Genomic DNA, 23,266 nt, shown 5'->3' on the forward strand with positions numbered 1-23,266 from the left:
ATAGCATTTTTTTTACGTGAAAGGTTCCCTTTAAGCAGAATCAGCTGTATGGATTCACACAGAAATAGTAGCAGTACTGGATCTTCTGGCAGGGAAGTAGATAATCACAGAAAGGCAGTCTATTATCTTCTGGAAGTGCAATGGTTAAAGAAAGGAGACACTGAGAATTGAATGCAGTTACTGTCTTCCATGAGGAGAATGGCTATCATCAGAAATATAATAGAAAAAAGTAAATGCAATTTGTTATCCAGCAGAGCAATGATTAATAGCAGCAATTTAAGAGAGAAATAAATGCAGACTGGTATTTTCAGCAAGGCAATGACTAATCGTAGGAATGAAATATAGACAAACTGGAGATTCGCATGAAAACATGTGTTTTTCCTTGATTGCAGAGGCCAGGTGTGAACAGTTGAGAGAATTAGAAAATGTGGTAAAGGTACTGTCACACTAATCAATATCGCTAGCAATATCGCTTTAACTTGTGACGTTATAGCGATATTGCTAGCGATATCGCTGCATGTGATACTTACCTACGACCCGCTCCCCTGCTGGTTATCACTGATCGCGCGAGAACGTTCAGGACTGTTTCTCGTCGTCAGCTTCCTGCGGCGCTCCCTGTGGAGAGACGAGCGACGCGGGCGGGAGGACGCAGGATTGCCTGGTGTGACAGGTAAGTAGCGACCCTCGTCCCCAGCGATGTCGCTGGTGAGATCTGCCTGTGTGGCTGCTCACTAGCGACCACTTAGCGATGTACCAGCGATCCTGACTGCGTCATATCACTGGTCGGGATCGCTGGTGCATCGCTAAGTGTGACAGTACCTTAACTTGCTGAAAGGTTGGTGTGGACAACACCTCAGTAAACTCAACTGAGGTTGAAAATATCTTTGATTGTATCATGAAAGTTAAGAGAAGCTAAGGAGACGACAACACCTGACTGGAGCTGGACCAAGTGAAACAATAGAAAACTTCTGACAAACTTGAGAAAACTGAAAGAACTTATTGGTAAGTTTGCCAGAGGTCAGATGCTTGTGTCTTAAAGGCCTAGTGTAATTATTTCAATAGAATTTTGTCGGATACTTGAGAAACCTGGCGTGGAATACTGTAAAGAGAGGCTGCCATAGGAGAAGGGAGCGAGGACTGACAATTGTGCCTGAGCAAGTTACAGATCGTCCAGTTTTAATTATAAATTCTGAAGAGACATACAGCATGAACTATTCCAAATACCAGAAATAATGCTACATGCATACATTGGAGCCAACTTCAGGGTACCATTGATGCGCCGTCATGCACGTTAGAGTGGCTATTATTATGCAAGCTCTCTTAAAAGGGTTGTCTCAATCTGAAATGGATAACATTGCAAAAAGCTTGTAAAAACTAGCAATTTTGCAAATTTATTTAAATTGTCCTAAACTCTCTAGAATGGAATGATTTTTAATTCTATTGTTTATTTCTCATTGCCTAAGTGAAACGCCACCACTTCAGTGTATCTGAGAAGGCCAGTTCCCAAGGCAAGGAGAGCGTGCTTGTAAACGGTTATCTGCTAGAGCACAGTGAGCACCAGCAGGGCAACAACGCCGTTGCTCTAAACTATTAGGCTGTGTTCACACTCAGCGTTTATTTGCAGTATTTTTAGCGGATTTTCCAATAAAACCGCTAAAAATAAGCTTCCCATTCATTTCTATGCATGTTGCACTTTTTGTGCATATTGATGCGTTTTTTACAGCGAAAAAAATGCTTCGCGGTAAAAAACGCAGCATGCTCATTAATTTCGTGAATTTTTCCGCGTTTCTGGCTATTTCTATGCGGCTTGAAAACGCATGGAAAAAAAAACCGCGCGTTTTTTTCTGCGCAGTTTTTGCGCAAAAAATGCTCGTTTTTTATGCGTTTTTGTTCTGGGAAGGGAGTCAGGTTTTTCAGCAGAAATTTTCTGCTACGTGTGCACATAGCCTTAATCTTCAGGGGCGCCCGACCGAGGAACAGGAAGTTGGGAGGCAGTGATAGGTATATCTACATAAACAACTATAGGTTGTAACGTAACCAGCCCATCACTGACTCTGCATGCAGACATACTTGTTTAGTATGGATCTACCCTAAAGACAAAGACCTATTTATTCCAATTCCCATACAGCTGTTCATTGCAAGATATGGACATCATGACTTGGTGCAGCAAGGCATCTCTGTACATTATAACTAGCAAAGAGGTATTACAGAGATAAAACAACATATGCCGACACAAGTAAAAACACTGTACTCAAACAAGCATAATCACTGTACAAAAACGCAAAAATCCAAATGCAAAGAGGATTTTATTGACTTGAGACACCGCAATGTTTGTCAAATGAAATTCTGTCCAAGACTTTTCAATCAGTGCATAAAGGACACAGTCCGGGTGATCCATCAATCCGGCAGCCAGTATAAAAAGCAATGGCCACCCCACTCCTATCAGCTCAAACCTGTTGCCCATTGGTCATTAAGATCTGCATAGTTTTCTTATATGAAACAGATTGGCCCATTTTAACAACAGGTAATAGTTAGAACTATTTTTACGCAACTCTTCATACAACTGAGTCTGCATCATTTCCAAATAGTCATTTGTTACCTCCTGCCAGGAATATGTGAGGTTTCATCTTGTAATCTATCAGGAGGCACATCTGATGATGTTCTGTTTTAGTCATTTGACTGCTGCAGTCAATCACAGGCATCAGAGTCGGGTGATTGACGGCTGTAACATCATTGATTCCTGTGCCAGCAAACACAACTTGAGAAGCCTCTGCTTCATCTACAGGAGATCGAGAACAAACTCGTTTCGCTACTACTGCAAATAGTATCGGACTGGAGAGCTAAGGGCCCACCTGTAACCCTGACTCTGGGGGCCCACTGTTGAGCTAGGTGCAAATATTACATTACCCTCATTCAGAAATTATCTATGCTTCTATGTAATAAACTTTGTTTAATGAATGAGATGCTACCTTTGCATGTACATAGTGAATTGAGTGTATTGTGTCAACTAATAATAATAATAATAGTAATCTTTATTTATATAGCGCCAACATATTCCGCAGAGCTTTACAGTTTAACAGTTTCAAAACACAAGTCATAAGTAACAACGCTAACAATACAATAATTAAAGCAAAATAAGACGAAATAAGACGACCCTGCTCGTGAGAGCGTACAATCTACAATGAGGTGAGGGAGATACAGAGTACAGGTGTGTATTTACAATGGTGTATTTACAATGAAGGTCCAGCCATCTTGCGGGAGTGAAGGATGGATGGAGATAGTGAATGGGCTACACACGCACACTTACACAGAGAATGACTTTGATTAGTGAATGTGATAGGCCGCTCTGAACAGGTGTGTTTTGAGAGAGCGCCTAAAACTATGCAAATTGTGGATAGTCCTGATTTCTTGGGGTAGAGCATTCCAGAGGATAGGAGCAGCACAGGAGAAGTCTTGGAGTCGGGAGTGGGAGGTACGGATTAGTGCAGAGGTTAGTCGAAAGTCGTTTGCAGAGCGCAGCGATCGGCTAGGCCGATAGACAGAAATGAGAGAAGAGATGTAAGGGGGTGCCGCACTGTGGAGAGCTTTGTGGGTGAGAACAAGTACTTTGAATTGGATCCTATAATGAATGGGCAGCCAATGTAAGGACTGGCGAAGAGCGGACGCGTCCGAGTACCGATTACCCAGATGGACGATCCTGGCTGCTGCATTGAGTATGGACTGGAGAGGGGATAGTCGAGTGACGGGGAGGCCAATTAATAGAGCGTTGCAGTAATCCAGGCGAGAGTGGATCAATGCAACAGTGAGGGTTTTTGTTGTTTCCATAGTGAGAAAAGGGCGGATTCTAGAGATGTTCTTTAGGTGTAGGGGCGTGAGGGGCTTAGCTCTTTATAAGGGTCCACCAGGGCCATGCATAGGTCTACTTAATATTTCTTCTTGCTTCATGGACACCATCAGACTTGGGGGACCATGAAAATAAAAAAAACAAAACAAAAAAAAAGCGAGCACTACGATTTCACGCCAAGGATCCGGTAAATTAAGAGCCTTCTGTGACTCGGTTGTCAAACAGCCCACACATATCTGAAGCCATCCTAGATTTTATGCTATATAACAGCATTTAAAGCTCTTTCCAACTCCTTTCCATTAAAAATGTCATCAATTGAAAACTGATGTGGGTCTGACTGCTAGAAAATTCAGCAACTGCCTGAAGAACCAATAGCCATAACTCAGCAGCAGTGAGGATTTAGCATGGAGTAGGAGATATTGAACCAACGTATAAAAAAAATAAAAAAAAACTGGAAAGCACTTAGGTTTTCTGGTACTGGTGATAAATGGTTAATAATGCTTAAGACTGAATTATCTATTTAATTATTGTACAAGAATTTGACAATGTTTGATTCCCTTTGCCATTAAAAAGAAATTAGAATGTTGGAGCCATAATGTATCTTCTTCCACTTGAACATGGATCTGTGCTTGTTTTCTTAAGATATAAATATTTACTTTTCCAAGACTATGATGAGCTATGAAAGCAAATGATTCTTTTGTGGTAATTCCAATGAGGAATAAGCTGCTTAGTGAAATGATCGGCTACAGAAAACAATACAATTAAAGAAGTTACATTTTGTAACAAACTAACATTGTTTCATACGGGTTTGCTGACTATTTTTGCTTCAAAATGTGAGCGGTATGTATCAAAAAGGAGCTTCTGAAATGGGTGATGATTAGTTTTCTTGTATTTGGAGAATTATGGGTCATTGTAATTACCATCAGTTACAGTTTACGCTCCTTGCTGCCAATGTGTTCAGAATAGTAATTGAGCTATAGAAACAATTACTTAAATTAAAAAAGCAATATATTGACAAGCCTTTCCTAGTCGGAGTACATCATGTGTTGATATACCGTGTCGGTGCAGTTAGCCAAGCGTATATCTGAGGGAAGCTGCTAATGGACACATCTATGTTGTCTTAGGAAGCCATCCACCAGACAGGAGCCAAAAGGAGCGCCCTTCCTGCCTCTGCCGCATGCCTCCACATTCCGTTTATAAAACTGTATAGACTGAAAAAAATAAAAAAGGAGGTATATTGCATGGTATAGATGTTTTGGGAATGGGTACCTATAATTAATGGATACCACAGCTTCCATCTAGATTGTGACCTCTATTAAGCCAGGGTCACGCAACCATTTTCTCTCCATCTGAGAAAAATGGTCAGTTTTTTCAGAGTTTCATCAGTTTGATCAGAGTTGGATCTGATTTTCTCGTAGAGCGAGAAAAAAAAAAAAAAAAGTTTCTCCAATATGTCAGTCCATGAAAATCGGATGGCACTCAGATGTCAGAGTGCGGTACAATTTTTTTTCACTGACCCATATAGTAGAACGAGCAAGTGCCATCCAATTCTCAGAGGTAAATTCTGCATGCTGCTACTTTGGACATATATGCATGTTCCTATAGAATAAAGTAGGAATGAGTGCAATCAGTCAAGACCACGGACAGCACTCGTCCAATTGTGTGCACGAGCCCTTAGGTATAGAGTGAAGTATTTGATCCCTTGCTGATTTTGTAAGTTTGCCCACTGACCTAAAGACATCAACAGTCTATAATTTTAAGGGTGGGTTATTTTTAACATTGAGAGACAGAATATCTAATATATAAAGCTCAATGTGTGTATGTTTGTGTGTATGTATGTGTGTATGTCCGGGATTGGCATCCGCACTGTCGCAGCTACAGCCACAAAATTTTGCACAGTCACACGTCTGGACCCCGAGAACGTCATAGGCTATATGTTGTGAGGTGAAATTTTAACCCTGCGCGTTCCAATTCACCAAACAATTTTGCCACTAGGTACTTAATGGGGAAAAAGTATATGTATGTATGTATGTATGCATGTATGTCCGGGATTGGCATCTGCACCGTCGCAGCTACAGCCACAAAATTTTGCACAGTCACATGTCTGGACCCCGAGAGCGTCATAGGCTATGTTGTGAGGCAAAATTTTAACCCCGCACGTTCCAATGCACCAGACAATTTGGCCTAATATTCTTATCATTTCTATGGTGTTATCATCCTTCTGTAAAGCAGGAAATATCACAATTTATTACCGTGCCAACACAGACCACCCTCTGACACAGACTGCAGGGGGAGCCCAGTATCACACAGGATAGGATTAGATACACAGCTCAGCAGTCAGTATCACACAGGAGAGGATTAGGGCCCCGTCACACATAGCGACGCACCAGCGATCCCGACAACGACATTACCTTGTCAGGATCACTGGTGTGTCGCTACATGATCGCTGGTGAGCTGCCAAACAGGCAGCTTCACCAGCGATCAGCACCAGCGACACGTGGGTAACAAGCGACGCACGTCCCTTAGTTACCCACTGTGTACCTTAGTTACCAGTGCGCTGGTGCAGGGAGCTGGTAACCAAGATACACATCGGGTTTCTAAGCAGCGCGTGCCGCTTAGAAACCCGATGTTTACCTTAGTTACCAGCGGCAGCTCGCTGATCTCCCGCCTGTCACACGCAGCGATTCGTGCTGGCCAGCGAGAGTCCAGCGATCAAAAAAATGTCCTGGCCATTCCAGGATGATCAGCGATACCCGGCAGGGGGGCCGGTTGCTGAGAAGTGTCACACACAGCGATCTCGCTGGTGAGATCGCTGTTGCGTCACTCAGCAATGATCTCGCTAGCGAGATCGCTATGTGTGACGGGGGCTTTAGACACATGGCTCAGCAGTCAGTATCACACAGGATAGGATTAGATACACAGCTCAGCAGTCAGTATCACACAGGATAGGATTAGATACACAGCTCAGCAGACAGTATCACACAGGATAGGATTAGATACACAGCTCAGCAGTCAGTATCACACAAGATAGGATTAGATACACAGCTCAGCAGTCAGTATCACACAGGATAGGATTAGATACACAGCTCAGCAGTCAGTATCACACAGGATAGGATTAGATACACAGCTCAGCAGTCAGTATCACACAGGATAGGATTAGATACACGGCTCAGCAGTCAGTATCACAAAGGATAGGAATAGATACACGGCTCAGCAGACAGTATCACACAGGATATGATTAGATACACAGCTCAGCACACAGTATTACACAGAATAGTATTAGATACACGCAGCGTCGGACTGGCCCACCGAAGAACCGGAGGATTCTCCGGTGGGCCCTGGCACCTGGTGGGCCCTGGCACCTGCTGGCATACAGGGCCAGCAGTTGCCTAGGGCCCCCACTGCTCCAGGGGACCCCAGCCAGTGCCACAGAGCTGCTATGGGGGCCTGTGCCAGCGGAGCAGCAGCGGGTGTCAGGAGGCGGGAGCCCCTGTCCCCGCTACTAAAGAGAAATGAATATTCACTGCGAAGCAGTGAATATCATTTCACTCTCGTTCTCCACTACCCCAGGGCCCCGCCCCCCCAACCTAGGCAGCCGGCGCTGCACTCATTTGCAGTGGAAGAGAGAGCTTCTCTCTCCCATCAGTACGCTCTGCTTCTGACTCACAGCCGATGTGCGATGACGTCACCATCGTGCACCCGCTGTTTGTCTGGCAGATGGGACACCTCCTGAGTCGGAAGCAGGCATCAGTGTGGGAGCGAGGAGGAGAGGTGAGTATTGTGATTTGTTTTTTTATCGCTCTATCTCTATATCTACAGTTGTGGCCAAAAGTATTGACACCCCTGCAATTTTGTCAGATAATACTCAGTTTCTTCCTGAAAATGATTGCAAACACAAATTCTTTGGTATTATTATCTTCATTTAATTTGTCTTAAATGAAAAAACACAAAAAGAATTGTCCTAAAGCCAAATTGGATATAATTCCACACCAAACATAAAAAAGAGGGTGGACAAAAGTATTGGCACTGTTCGAAAAATCATGTGATGCTTCTCTAATTTGTGTAATTAACAGCACCTGTAACTTACCTGTGGCACCTAACAGGTGTTGGCAATAACTAAATCACACTTGCAGCCAGTTGACATGGATTAAAGTTGACTCAACCTCTGTCCTGTGTCCTTGTGTGTACCACACTGAGCATGGAGAAAAGAAATAAGACCAAAGAACTGTCTGAGGACTTGAGAAACCAAATTGTGAGAAAGCATGAGCAATCTCAAGGCTACAAGTCCATCTCCAAAGACCGGAATGTTCCTGTGTCTATCGTGGGCAGTGTCATCAAGAAGTTTAAAGCCCATGGCACTGTGGATAACCTCCCTAGATGTGGACGGAAAAGAAAAATTGACAAGAGATTTCAACACAACATTGTGCGGATGTTGGATAAAGAACCTCGACTAACATCCAAACAAGTTCAAGCTGCCCTGCAGTCTGAGGGTACAACAGTGTCAACCCGTACTATCCATCGGCGTCTGAATGAAAAGGGACTGTATGGTAGGAGACCCAAGAAGACCCCACTTCTTACCCTGAGACATAAAAAAGCCAGGCTGGAGTTTGCCAAAACTTACCTGAAAAAGCCTAAAGCGTTTTGGAAGAATGTTCTCTGGTCAGATGAGACAAAATTAGAGCTTTTTGGGCAAAGACATCAACATAGAGTTTACAGGAGAAAAAAAAGAGGCATTCAAAGAAAAAAACACGGTCCCCTACAGTCAAACATGGCGGAGGTTCCCTGATGTTTTGGGGTTGCTTTGCTGCCTCTGGCACTGGACTGCTTGACCGTGTGCATGGCATTATGAAGTCAGAAGACTGTCAACAAATTTTGCAGCATAATGTAGGGCCTAGTGTGAGAAAGCTGGGTCTCCCTCAGAGGTCATGGGTCTTCCAGCAGGACAATGACCCAAAACACACTTCAAAAAGCACTAGAAAATGGTTTGAGAGAAAGCACTGGAGACTTCTAAGGTGGCCAGCAATGAGTCCAGACCTGAATCCCATAGAACACCTGTGGAGAGATCTAAAAATGGCAGTTTTGAGAAGGCACCCTTCAAATATCAGGGACCTGGAACAGTTTGCCAAAGAAGAATGGTCTAAAATTCCAGCAGAGCATTGTAAGAAACTCATTGATGGTTACCGGAAGCGGTTGGTCCAGTTATTTTGGCTAAAGGTTGTGAAACCAAGTATTAGGCTGAGGGTGCCAATACGTTTGTCTGGCCCATTTTTGGAGTTTTGTGTGAAATGATCAATGTTTTGCTTCATTCTCTTTTGTGTTTTTTCATTTACGACAAATTAAATGAATATAATAATACCAAAGAATTTGTGTTTGCAATCATTTTCAGAAAGAAACTGAGTATTATCTGACAGAATTGCAGGGGTGTCAATACTTTTAGCCACAACTGTATCTCTATATCTATCTTTCTATCTCTATATCTATCACTATCACTATCTCTAGATCTATCACTATCTCTAGATCTATCACTATCTCTCTCTCTATCTATCTCTATATCTCTATCTATATCTATCGCTCTCTGTATCTATCGATCTATCTCTATATCTATCTACAGTATATCTATCTCTATATCTATCTCCATATCTATCTATCTATCTAGTGTTATACCCTATGAGGGGGCAGCATTATATTCTATGAGGAGGTACATTATACCCTATGAGGGGGGCAGCATCATACCCTATGAGGGCAGGGCCGGCCCGAACGTATAGGCGAACTAGGCGGCCGCCTAAGGCGCCGACCCAAAGGGGACGCCAGAGAAAAAAAAGAAAAAATTATAAAAAATCTTTTCAAAAGGCAAAAAGTGTTAGGGATGGAAAGAAAAGTGTACATATTTAAGGGCAAATATGACGCAAGAGAGGTTGGTTGGGTTGGCAACAATTTCGATAGAATCTGAAGTTGCTAAACAAATTAATCTCGGTGACTTAGTGTCATCCTTTTCAAAAAAAAAGGCAAGGAAACAAAAATTTTAATTACCTATGGTCGTTTTTGTTTTGTGTTATTGATTACTTTGTATATATTTGTCCTATACAACTTCTCAGAAGATTAAAGAGTTAGGAGAGAGTTAATTAATCATTGTTGTTGTGGTTTATTTTGCTCCTAAATTTATATCCCAAGTTTTCATCTACTGCCAAGAATAGTAGGGGCGCAACAAAATAGTTTCGCCTAGGGCGCCGTAATCTCTCAGGCCGGCCCTGTATGAGGGGGCAGCGTTATACCCTATGAGGGGGTGCGCTATACCCTATGTGGGGGTGCATTATACCCTATGAGGGGGGGAAGCATTATACCCTATGAGCGGGGCAGCATTATACCCTATTAGGGGGGCAGCATTATACCTGTGACGCCTCTGGCTAATACGTCCAAGAGTGGACCCTCTGGGTCGCGGATCCGGAGCCCCTGGGCCGAGCGCACCTGGTGAAGACCGACCCCTGTACAGGGATCGTTAGGGGCAGGACCGCAGGGGGCGGAACCGCGACAGCCGGAGCCAGCAGGGACGACTCGGAGGACAGGCAGACAGAGCAGGAATAGCGGGGTGGAAAGGCGGAAGGTAATGGCTAGGAGACTACAGGAAAGGTTCAGCGGAGACCGCGGGGAGGAGACAGACAGACAGAAATGGACCAGGAACAGGGCAGACAATGGAAACGGCAAGGATAGGCAGGGTACACTGGAAAAGGTATGGCCGATGAGTGCTGCAAGTCACAAACAATCACCAGGCGCCCTCAGAATAGAGCGGACGCCTGATATATGCGGAGACCGGAAGTGCGCCCTACAGACCCTCCCCTAGCGACGCCCCCTACTAACAGAAGAGACCGGGGGAACGCGCGTGCGCGGCCTAAGGCCGGCGCGGTTACCCGTAGCAGAGCGGTGAGCAGCGCGGAAGAGCGCGCGGACAGGGGGACGCAGGTGAGAGGAAGCTGCGGCGGCCACCGCCGCTGAAGGGGCATCGGCGGGCACGGCCGCCGATGTCACAGTACCCCCTCCCATATGTCCTCTCCTTCTGAGGTTGGTCAGAAATCTTTTCATGATAAGTGGGGCATCGACATTCTCTCGGGGCTCCCAGGACCTCTCCTCTGGGCCAAAACCCTTCCAGTCGATAAGAAAAAGAGTCTTACCCTTGACCCTTTTCATAGCCAGAATGTCCTTTACTTCAAAGACATTGTTAGAACAAATTGGCGAGGGAGGGGACATGGAGGTTGGTTGGAACCGATTCAAGACCACAGGTTTAAGGAGCGAGATATGGAAGGCGTTAGGGACCCGGAGTGACGCCGGCAACCTCAATTTGTAGGCTACTTTGTTAATGCGCCCAAGTACTTCAAAAGGCCCGATGTACCGAGGACTTAATTTGTAAGCAGGGACTTTCAGGCGGATATGTTTGGTAGAAAGCCAGACTTTGTCCCCGGGATGGTACGGAGGTAGATCCCTTCGTCTTTTGTCCGCGTGTTTCTTAATTCGGATGTTGGCTAGCTCGAGCGCCTCTCTGGTCTCCTTCCAAATTTGCGAAAACTCCTTGGCGAGAGTGTCTGCTGCAGGAACTCCAGACGATGCGGAAAAGGGCAATGGAACCCCAGGATTTAGCCCAGTTACCACAAAGAACGGTGTCTTGGACGTTGATTCGCTGGAATGATTATTATGAGCGAATTCCGCCCAAGGTAGAAGAGAGACCCAATTATCCTGATGGGCGTTAGAAAAGTGGCGTAAGTAGGTGGTCAGAATTTGGTTAATCCGTTCCACTTGGCCGTTGGTTTGAGGATGATACGCTGAGGAGAAGTCGAGAGACGTGCCCAGGAGCCGACAGAGGGCCCTCCAGAATCGGGAAGTAAACTGGACCCCTCGATCGGTCACGATTCGCAGAGGGAGACCATGTAGCCTGAACACGTGGTGGATAAAGATCTCGGCCAACTTTGGAGCAGATGGCAGTCCGACCAAGGGAATAAAGTGGGCCATCTTGGAAAAGCGGTCTGCGACGACTAAGATGGTAGTACATCCAGCAGAGCGAGGTAGATCAGTCACGAAATCCATGGCGATTTGCTGCCAAGGGGCCTCTGGCACAGGCAACGGATGAAGGAGGCCGGAGGGCAGAGTCCTTGGAACCTTGTTCTGAGCACAAGTCCTGCAGGAGGCTACAAAGTCCTTTGCATCCTGGTGGAGAGAGGGCCACCAGTAATACCGGGAAAGAAGCAAAAGAGTCTTCTTAATCCCAACGTGCCCAGCAAGCTTGGAAGAATGTCCCCAGCGCAGTACTTCCAGACGTTTGTTTGAAGGGACGAAGGTCTTGCCAGGCGGAAGGGTAGAGAATCTCACGGGGGCCACGGAGATAACTTTAGCCGGCTCGATAATATAAGATGGATCCTCCTCCTTCTCCGGTGGCTGCAAAGACCTGGAAAGCGCATCAGCTTTGATGTTCTTACTGCCGGGCCGGAAGTGGAGCTTAAACTCAAACCGGGAAAAATACAGAGCCCACCTGGCTTGTCTGGAGTTGAGTCTCTGGGCAGATTGCAGGTAGGCCAGGTTCTTGTGGTCAGTGAAGATAGTAAAGGGATGCACTGCCCCCTCGAGCAGATATCGCCATTCCTCCAGCGCCATCTTAATGGCCAATAATTCCCGGTCCCCAATGGAGTAGTTGCACTCCGCCGGAGAAAAGGATTTGGAGAAGAACCCGCAGGGGACTAGACGTCCAGATGGAGCCTGTTGGGAGAGGACCGCCCCAGCTCCAGTGGAGGAAGCATCAACTTCCAGGATGAAGGGCCTACTAGCCACTGGACGGTGTAAGATCGGAGCAGAGGCAAACGAGCGTTTCAGGGCAAGAAAGGCGTCCTCGGCTTCGGAAGACCAGACGTTAGACTTCGTCCCCTTACGGGTCAGGACCGTGATGGGCTTGGTGACTGTAGAGAAGTGGGGTACAAACTGTCGGTAATAGTTAGCGAAGCCGAGGAAACGCTGGATGGCCTTTATGCCAACTGGACGAGGCCACTGGAGTACCGCGGACAGTTTCTCCGGATCCATCTTAAGGCCGGAATCCGTGATGATATACCCCAAGAAGGGTAACGCTGTTTGCTCGAAGAGGCACTTCTCGATCTTGGCGTAAAGACGATTTTCTCGGAGGCGCTGCAGGACCATGCGTACACTTCTCCGATGGGAGGAGAGGTCGGTCGAGAAAACGAGGATATCATCCAAATACACCACCACGCAGGAATAGAGTAGGTCTCGGAATACCTCATTTACAAATTCCTGAAACACCGCTGGAGCGTTGCAGAGACCGAACGGCATGACCAAGTATTCATAATGGCCGTCCCGGGTATTGAAGGCCGTCTTCCACTCGTCCCCCGCTCGGATTCGGATTAAGTTGTAAGCTCCCCGCAGATCCAACTTCGTGAAGATTCTGGCCCCCCTCAGCCGGTCGAAGAGTTCAGGAATCAGCGGGAGCGGGTACCGGTTTTTAACAGTGATGTTGTTCAGGCCCCGGTAATCAATACAGGGTCGCAGGGACCCATCTTTCTTCCGGACGAAGAAGAAACCTGCGCCCGCAGGGGACGAGGACTTCCGGATGAACCCCTTGGCCAGATTCTCCTGTATATATTCCGACATAGCCGAGGTCTCTGCTGGGGACAAAGGATAAGTTCTCCCTCTGGGAGGAGTGGCTCCGGGAACTAGGTCGATAGGGCAGTCATAGGAGCGATGAGGGGGTAAGGAGTCCGCCTCCTTTTTGCTGAACACATCGGCAAACGTGTGATAGGGTGCGGGTAGGCCCGGAAGGTCGGCAGGCTTCGAGCATGGACGGGGACGAGTGAGAGCCCGTAGGCAGTGCTCCTGGCAGGAGTGCCCCCAACGGAGAACTTCCCCAGAGCGCCAGTCAATCACCGGCTCGTGCCGTCTGAGCCAGGGTAGCCCTAGAAGAACAGCATGGGCTAGTTGTGGCAGGACATAAAAGGCTATCTTTTCGAGGTGGAGAGCTCCGATTTGAAGGTCTACTTCGACGGTAACCATGGTGATGAGTCCGGGTAAAGGTTTACCATCAACGGAGGAAATAGCGCGAGGGTTCTTCAATACCAACACCGGAATCTGGAGTTTGTCAACCTCCTCCTGGCGGATGAAATTACCGGCAGCACCCGAGTCCACATACGCCTCCACAGATCCACGCCCCCGACCTGTAATTAGCAAAGCTGAAAGGGTAAGGGGAAGAGAGGAATTTTGATCACCTAGGAGGTCCTCTCTTACCTGACCTAGGTGGAGGCATTTCCCGACCTCTCTGGCTTCTCCGGACAAGAACGCACAAAATGGTTGGCACCTCCACAGTAAAGGCAGAGACCCTTGGTCATCCTCTCCCTGCGGCGTTGCTCGGACAGTCTGACACGATCAATCTGCATAGGCTCAGGAGCGGTACTAACAGGAGATACAGGGAAACGGGGGACAGGAGCCTGATACAGCCTAAAGGACCTTCTCTCTCCGACTGCCTCTCGAGCGCGCTCCTGAAAGCGTAGATCGATGCGAGTGGCCAGCGAAATAAGGTCCTCCAGAGTGGTGGGGGTGTCTCGCCCGGCAAGCTCATCCTTGATCTTACTGGAGAGACCTCTCCAAAAGGCTCCCACAAGAGCCTCATTGTTCCACCCCAACTCAGAAGAGAGGGTCCGGAAGCGGATGGCATATTGCCCCACTGTGAGGGAACCCTGGCGGAGGTTAAAAAGGGCCTCCGTAGAGGATGTTAAGCGACCCGGTTCATCGAATACCTTGCGAAAGGTTTCCAAGAAGGTCTGTATACTTAACACTACGGGGTCATCTCTCTCCCACAAGGGGTTCACCCAGGACAGGGCCTCACCCTCGAGATGGGACACAACGAACGCCACCTTGGCGCGGTCAGTGGGGTACTGAAGGGGAGCAAGCTCAAAATGTAGCCTGCATTGATTTAGAAAACCCCGGCATAACTTGGGATCTCCGCTGTACCTGGGGGGTTTACCCAGACGGGGAGCCGGAGTAGAGGCTACGGCCGGGGAGGAAGTTGCAGCGGCAGCAGAGGATTGTAGAGCAAGCAATCGATCATCCACGGATGCCATGTAACCTAAGATGTGGGATTGAGCGTCGCGCTGCTGCGCGAGCTCCTGCTGGAGGCTGACTAAGAGGGGAGCGTGCCCGGGGTCAGAGGTCTGCAGGGCGGACAACCGGGTGTCCATAGACTTCATAAAGGACATTATCCGGGTCTGGTTTTCACGAAGAAAAAGCAATTCCTTTTGTGTGGCGGCTGCGGCACCGGCGGGATCCATGGCCTGGTGATACTGTGACGCCTCTGGCTAATACGTCCAAGAGTGGACCCTCTGGGTCGCGGATCCGGAGCCCCTGGGCCGAGCGCACCTGGTGAAGACCGACCCCTGTACAGGGATCGTTAGGGGCAGGACCGCAGGGGGCGGAACCGCGACAGCCGGAGCCAGCAGGGACGACTCGGAGGACAGGCAGACAGAGCAGGAATAGCGGGGTGGAAAGGCGGAAGGTAATGGCTAGGAGACTACAGGAAAGGTTCAGCGGAGACCGCGGGGAGGAGACAGACAGACAGAAATGGACCAGGAACAGGGCAGACAATGGAAACGGCAAGGATAGGCAGGGTACACTGGAAAAGGTATGGCCGATGAGTGCTGCAAGTCACAAACAATCACCAGGCGCCCTCAGAATAGAGCGGACGCCTGATATATGCGGAGACCGGAAGTGCGCCCTACAGACCCTCCCCTAGCGACGCCCCCTACTAACAGAAGAGACCGGGGGAACGCGCGGTTACCCGTAGCAGAGCGGTGAGCAGCGCGGAAGAGCGCGCGGACAGGGGGACGCAGGTGAGAGGAAGCTGCGGCGGCCACCGCCGCTGAAGGGGCATCGGCGGGCACGGCCGCCGATGTCACAATACCCTATGAGGGGCAGCATTATACCCTATGAAGAGGCAGCGTTATACCCTATGCGGGGGCTACATTATATTCTATGAGATGGCTGCATTATAGTCTATGAAGAGGCTGCATTATACTATATGAGGGGGCTGCTTTATATTCTATTCTACCCCAACTCCTGCTACATAATTAAGATGTGTACTACTTTATATTATACCCTGATATTAGTGTGTTTTACCACACAATTGGTGGTCTTGTATTTCTTTCTATGTAGCTACATAGTGGGCCCCAAGAATGATTTTCTCTGGTGGGCCCAAGGTGTTCCAGTCTGACGCTGGATACACGGCTCAGCAGACAGTATCACACAGAATAGGATTAGATACACGGCTGTGCAGTCAGTATCACACAGGACAGGATTAGATACACGGCTGAGCAGTCAGTAACACACGATAGGATTAGGTACACGGCTCAGCAGTCAGTATCACACAGGATAGGGTTAGATACACGGCTCAGCACACGGTATCACACAGGATAGGATTAAATACTCTGCTCAGCAGTCAGTATCACACAGGATAGGATTAGATACATGGCTGAGCAGTCAGTATCACATGATAGGATTAGATACACAGCTCAGCAGAAAGTATCACACAGGAGAGGATTAGGTACACAGCTCAGCAGACATTATCACACAGGATATGGTTAGATACACAGCTCAGAAACAGGATGTGCCAAAGGAGAGGACATTTTCATTCCAAGAATTCCACTCATTCCATCTGATTTGTTTTTTGATTTTAAACGCCTCCAGTTTCCAGTTCAACTGCTATTTGCAATGTCCATTAACAATGCTCAGGGACAGTCCTTGAAAGTAGTAGGGATCGATTTGCAATCTCCATGCTTTTCTCATGGTCAACTTTACGTGGCCTGTTCAAGAGTTGGAACTGCCAAAAATCTGTTAATCTTTGCACCGAAAGGAAAAAAAAAAATCTTGAATGAGTTGAAAATAAAATACTATCAATACTTGGGTAATCGTTTAGTTAATTTGTGTTGCAAATCTGTAGAGTTGAATATACAGTATGATGTGAAATGTTTTTATTTGCAATATAATAATTATAATTTGTTATAACTAACCACAGTTGGTTACTATGCCCAGGCAACGCCGGGCTCTTCAGCTAGTCAAAAATAAAATCCAGAAAATCACATTGTATCAAATAGTTATCCTTATCTCAAATACAATCGAGAGTAGCTAAAAACAAAATTTATTTTTTTTTTCACTATTTATTAGACAGATGAGAAAATAATATCCCAAATAGGCTGCTTATTATCCAGATATATTACTAAGAAGGATTTGGTACTGCAGATATTTTATTTTTATAAATTTAACTGAGTGCAAATTAAGACGGTATTTGGGAAAAGAAAAAACAAAACACAGAAACAAAACTTTTGCTCCAGTTCTGGGGTTGGAAGGTCTTAGAAAGAACCCTTGCTTGTTTTGTCTAGATCAATGTTTCTCCATGCCAATTTCTGTTGAATGCCGAAGTTCTGTGTTAGGACTGCTGGTGTTACGTGTAGCGATTTTTTTGTAATGGCGGCGGGAATGTGCCGTGCAGGCACTTGGGCTATTCACAGAAATGACCAGGGCATTAACCAAGGAGGCCTCTCCTCCTCAAGAAATATTTTACAAAAGGAGTAATTGTATAAAGAGGTAGACCGCCATATAGACCCTCTACGTTCCATGGTTACAGCAGAATCTCACCACAGCAAAAAGAACATTTTGATTTCAAGTTTAACAGTATTTTGTGGCTTCTAAAATTAAGGCCAAATACTGCAGCCATATATGAGCACAAGACAAAGCTACCCCGAGGACAAACACGGAATTCTCCATTCTAACATCTGCCCAAAAATACAAATCAGGACACGACATGAAACAACGGAGACAACTGCAAGCACTCGGAGTAACGACAAATGGCATTTATCAACCACTTGTACAATATCATTTGGTAAATATTTATTCCCGCAGTTCCGTCGCTTTGTTTCCACATATTGGACTTGTCATCTTTAGTAAATGTTGGATTTAACTAAATGTATCCTATTAAAAAAGAATTACTGACCACAGGAGAACATGTGGAGCCTTTTACACGTCAGCACCTATTGAAAGTCACAAAAGTGTTGAAAGAGCTTGCATTCTCCCAACAAGGACGCAATGTCCTGTTTTTCTTTCTCGCTTATCGCACTGGTGTGTAGAACGAGAAAAAAAACTAAAAGCTTGCGTCAATTACAGAAAGATAAATCCATTTCAATCTTCCAAACTACAGTCTATAAAAAGAGCAAAAAGGACAAATTATTTTGGAAGCCAAAGGCTACGTTCCCACGATGAGCTTTTCGGTGAGTTTTAATGCTGCAAATTTTTGGCGGCATTTCCGCACCCATTAAGTAAAATAGGTTACTTGCATTTTTTTTCGAAAATACGTAGAGTAAAAAAAAACTGATCATAGGAACATAGCCTAATGGCCCATCTGATGCAGACATGTGTATGACATTCATAATCAACTGCATGGAGTTTGCAGAAATCCTTGCCCATGTTGCAGAGAAACATCATTCAAATGAATGGAATATATTTTTATTTGCAGACATTTGTGCAACAAATCTATGTATGTGAATTTAGCCTTCCATTTTAAAGGGGAACCTGTCATCACATGCATGCTGCCCAAATTCTCCCCGCCTTGCTCCTGATGACTGACGGTTCTCCTCTGTGCAGAGAGAGACCAGATAGTCAAGGGGAACTCAAGTTTTTTCTTCTGGTTTCAATCAGCCTGCTGGATCAGATTTTCATCCGTGTCGGGTCCGTGTGTTAAGTAGTTTTTTTCATAAGCAAATAAAATATATAAAGAGATGGTTGTTTGCCAAGTTTGTCCTAGCAAACTGTCACTGAAAACCAGATGGCACAAGGATGCATGACTGTTTGCTCCATTTCTTTTGTGGTCCCAATCACTTGTATAAGATATGTCTCCGTTTTATCACACAATCACCTTCATATTCCTCAGTGCTTTAAAGACATTGTGAGCCCCAACGGGGACAGCCATGTCTTTGGAATGTGGGAGGAAACCAGAGAACAGGAGGAAACCCACGCAAACACAGGGAGAACATACAAACTCCTTGCAGATGTTGTCCTTGGTGGGATTTGAACCTAGAACCCCAGAGCTGCAAGGCTACAGTGCTAACCACTGAGCCACTGTACAGTGGTAATCCCTGGAGCGTTTATTGTGGCAGAGATGGCTGACTATCGCAGTGACTCGGCAAATGGGTTCAACATCAACCCCCATCCTCCCAAGGGATATTTCCATTTTTCCACTGAAAACATCTCAGTATGATCACAGATCTTACAAAGATAAATATAAAATTAACAATACATACAAAGACACTATCCAAAAGGATTTACAAAAATCAAAAATAAATCTAAAACCACAGCTGCTATTTTGTGCACAAAAAATTTCTGGTGAATTACCGTATTGGGGGGTGTCTTACAAAGCGAACATGCCTTACCATAGGCCGTGATCAGGGGGTGTCCGGGTGTTCGGCAGCTGCTGGCCGGTGCTGCGGGTACAGGAAACCGTGGAAATGCCGGGGCTCTGGCCTGTCGCAAAATGTCGGCAGAGCCCTGGGGCAGCGCTGGAGGCACCCGCAGCACCGGCCAGCAACCGCCGGGCACTGGAGAAACCCGGCAGCAGTACAAGACCCCCCTCATCCCTGAATGTGGCCTGCAGCATCACCCCACTCCTGCTTCCTCAAGCAGCGACCCTGGGATTCCGCTACATCGCAGCCACCAACCCGGGTAAGCAATAAGATGCAAGGATTATAAGAGGAACCGCAATTTTATTAAAAAATATTTTTTTCTTATTTTTCTCCTCAAAATTTGTGGTGCGTCTTATAATCCGGAGCGTCTTATAAAGCGAAAAATACGGTAGTCAATAAATCCAGCCCCTGTGGATTGTCCCCTCCATGACACTACATATTCCCAACGTGTCGTGTTATACTGCCCCCTACAGGACAGGGTCATTATGCTACAAATGTTGCATTGTGTAGTTACACATTTTATCTTTAGGGCTTGTTCCCGTGGGAAAAATCTGCTGCGGAATTTATGCAACTTAATCAGCTATTTTTGTTGCAGACATGCTGTGCATTGCAAAGGATGATGTGTACGGCCAGACCAAAGGGTGAAATTTGCAATAAATTCTGCAGTATAAATTCACATGCTGCAAATTTTAATATGCGGAAAAAAAAAATTTCTGTGGCACGTGAATACAATTTAGCAAAAATCTGATCCACAAAGCTGCTACTAATGTAATTCATAGTGCATTTTCAGACTGCGTTCTCACACAGCAATCGTGCTGCGACTTTAAACCACATGCATGGCGGTCCTGTCCCATACAGGCATTGCATTGGGGAGAATAGCTCCGTAGCACATGCCCCCCCCACTCCCGCACACAACCCTGCCATGCATGAAGACTAATCCTTCTAACACGATAATCCTGTAACCAGCAACTTGCGTAATTCAGGCAATTAGACCTCACATGTACCAGAAAATCAGATCAGGTGAGCGCTGCTCTGACTTTTCTCTAATTGAAAAAGTCCAGAAACTTTTGGCATCCAAGGACTCCTTGAAATGTCTTTTTTTCAGATACATTTGTGTTTTTCACAGATAGTTAGTACCCAGTACATTCCATGAGGCATTTCACATGTGCGATTTTTTTTTTCTTTGCGAAACATCCCAGAAACAGGTCTGATACGTTGGATAAAAATCAGTAAATCAAGTTTACGGGTCTATGGAAAAACTGGACAGCACTTGGATGCCATCCGTGTGCTGTCGGTGCTTCATGGAATGTGAGACAGAAGTTGCAGGAACTTTGTTTTCTCATCCGAAACACTGATGAAACTCGAATGAAAATCTGATGAAACTTAGATTTTTTTTGGCACATGTAAAAAACTTCAGACATCTGAATGAGGACTTACTATGAAGCCACACAGTGATTTTTAAGCCAAAACCAGGTGTGGATCATAGAAGGAAAAGAAGGTAGAAAGCTGGATTTACACATCCATACTCAGACTATGATGCCTGCACAGGTCATGGATCTCCTGATCCAAACTAGATAGCCTCTATACGCCGATGAGGCTGTCGAGTTCACGTCATGAGATCAGCAGCCAATCCAGGAATCGTACGCAGTCTATACTTGGACCGGGAAAAAGTTGTGTGTCCTTAAGAACAGATGCTGCGGCTCCTCTTTTTTTGTTTTCTCTTAACAGCAATACCTGCATTAAAAAAGTCAGCACATGACCAGGTTTTCGTTCCGAGTGTGATCAGACAAAATATCAGATCATACTCAGATCAATGTTATTCTATGGGGCTGTGCATGTGTCCAAATTTTTCTTCAGAAAGAGCACGTCCAGGTGAAAAACAAACAAAAAAAAAATCGCAACATTCCCAAGTTGGATCCAATATTTGGATCACACTCGACCATGTAAGTCAATGAGCCCGAGGAAACATCAGACTGCACTCGGATGACATCTGAGTGCAGTCCAATTTCCACATACTGATAGAATAGATAATATGGTAAAAAAAAAATTTCCTCCATCTTCTCCTCAATTGAGAGAATCGGATCACACTACTCACACTGATCAGAGTGTAATTTGCATAATTGACCCAATTCTCGCGGACGACAGAATATATGCTCTTGTGACCCTAGCCTAACAACAACTTCATTCATTAACCCTCCATTTCAGTAGAACTACATAAACTGGTGTTTTATGGCTTGGCTTTTTTGTTGTTTGCAAAGCTAATCCATGTGCCCTCACATTTAGAGTGGCTAATCACTGTAATGTGGCCAATACGTTGCCAGAAATTTGAGGAATTCTAATTAGATCAATGAAATAAACATTTATCATATGGAAAGCAATCATGGAAACAACGGTCCAGCCGCGTTCTGCAGAACAAATATAAATATCAAATGGTCAGCAAAGACAAAAAATAAAATAAATTAGGACATTTGCCTTAAAAATGCCATTTTCTTTAAATCGTCTTTGAATCGCCTTGTGAATATGATTTGTTTTCTTAAATTTTCACTCCATCTAGGTTCCACTGTAATGTTATGATGGAGCCGCTTTATCAGCAATGTTTTGTTATACTTCTAAATATCCCTTACCTCACCATTGCTCCCCTTACAACCAGGAATAATTTGGATAGAAGGTATCTGCTATAGGGGACATCCGGCTAACCTCTCTGTTTCACCCATTTCTAGAATATAAATGTATGGATACCACCTGCTGGACAGTTGCCCACGGCATTATTTACGGGAATTAGTCTAAATGTCGCTCACATGGCCGTGGTATGGATCCACATTGTAGAGATCTATAATGCAGCCTTCAAATCCTAGGAATCCATATAGCACCTCTGTGAGAATGAACTAATATACACATCCTCCCCGGTAGTATATCATTCTACGCAACATTTCTGATAAATCAATTATCTAACATAAGCAAAAAAAGTCAATAAACCACAATATTTTCTATACATCCCGCTGTCTGTATATTTGCCTACACAACATGGGCATTTCTCTAAGTTTTTGTTACCAATTCTGTCATCCAGGTAACTTTCTGACATTGGTATTCCTAGTAAGCGTCTTACCTTGGGCCTGCCTGGGGGGCAGCAGTTCCGTATCCTCGAATTCTAAACTTCCTGATGAAATCCAAGCGTCCACCAGTAATAATAATGTTTGCTTAGGTCTCACCCCAGAGATCTGCGTCGTTTCTTATTTCCTAGTGAGAACCAACTGCATAGAGCGCATATGAGGCAGGCAGCCAACTTACTAGATGCTTTGTGGGAGAGTGGATTCCACTTTGCAGAAAAAGGTGTTTTCACCCACCCAAGCTTTTTTTTTTTTTCTTTTGCCTTTCCCAGCAGCTCACAAAGATCCTTTCTGGGTGGGACTCACTGCACTGGTTTATTATAGCCCAGGGGGAAAAAGAAATCAGAGTGAAACATTAGACAGATGGGACTGGAGGCAGCTCTGTACTGTGCAGAGCTCTCAGGAGAATGAGGAAGTATCTGACCGAGAAACACTCCTCATCTAACAAAAACAAAGACAAATTAGGGTCACTTTCACAATGCAGTATATTGGCCAGGATTTTCACATTTATTTGTAACGTCTACAGAATGATAGGACGTTACCAGTCATTGGTGTGATCAAACATGGTAGTGGTCAGCCAAAAAAAGTCACTGCTATAAAAAAAAAATTAGCCCATCCACCATGTGCTGCCATAACATGCAAGCTGAATGGGGATTTCTAATACTTTTAAGGCCTTATTCAGACATTCTTTTTTTTTCTTGTACATGAAAATATAGACTGAATTTCAGAAGTGTTTTGGATCAGATTTTCATCATTGTTCTCCTACTCATTGCAATATTAAAAATGGACTGCACACAAATTAAATATGGATGACAGACTGTAGCTTCCAC

The 23,266-nt window shown here is 45.4% G+C and overlaps 1 protein-coding gene across 4 annotated transcripts in view; it reads right to left on the minus strand.

Annotated features, from left to right (window-relative positions):
• Positions 1–22,838, minus strand: part of PAPLN (papilin, proteoglycan like sulfated glycoprotein) — a 123,175-nt gene extending 100,337 nt beyond the window's left edge. For 2 of the 4 annotated variants that reach the window (XM_073552684.1, XM_073552681.1), the window contains exon 1: positions 22,436–22,837. The gene's annotated coding sequence lies outside the window, so the exon portion shown is untranslated. Of the gene's footprint in view, positions 1–22,435 lie in introns of all 4 variants that reach the window. The other 2 variants (XM_073552682.1, XM_073552685.1) reach the window with 2 other exon arrangements.
• Between the last annotated feature and the right edge of the window lie 428 nt (positions 22,839–23,266).

This window comes from Dendrobates tinctorius, unplaced genomic scaffold, assembly GCF_039654945.1.
Source record: "Dendrobates tinctorius isolate UK_male_01 unplaced genomic scaffold, ASM3965494v1 ptg000194l, whole genome shotgun sequence".
Classification (NCBI taxonomy): Eukaryota; Metazoa; Chordata; class Amphibia; order Anura; family Dendrobatidae; genus Dendrobates; species Dendrobates tinctorius.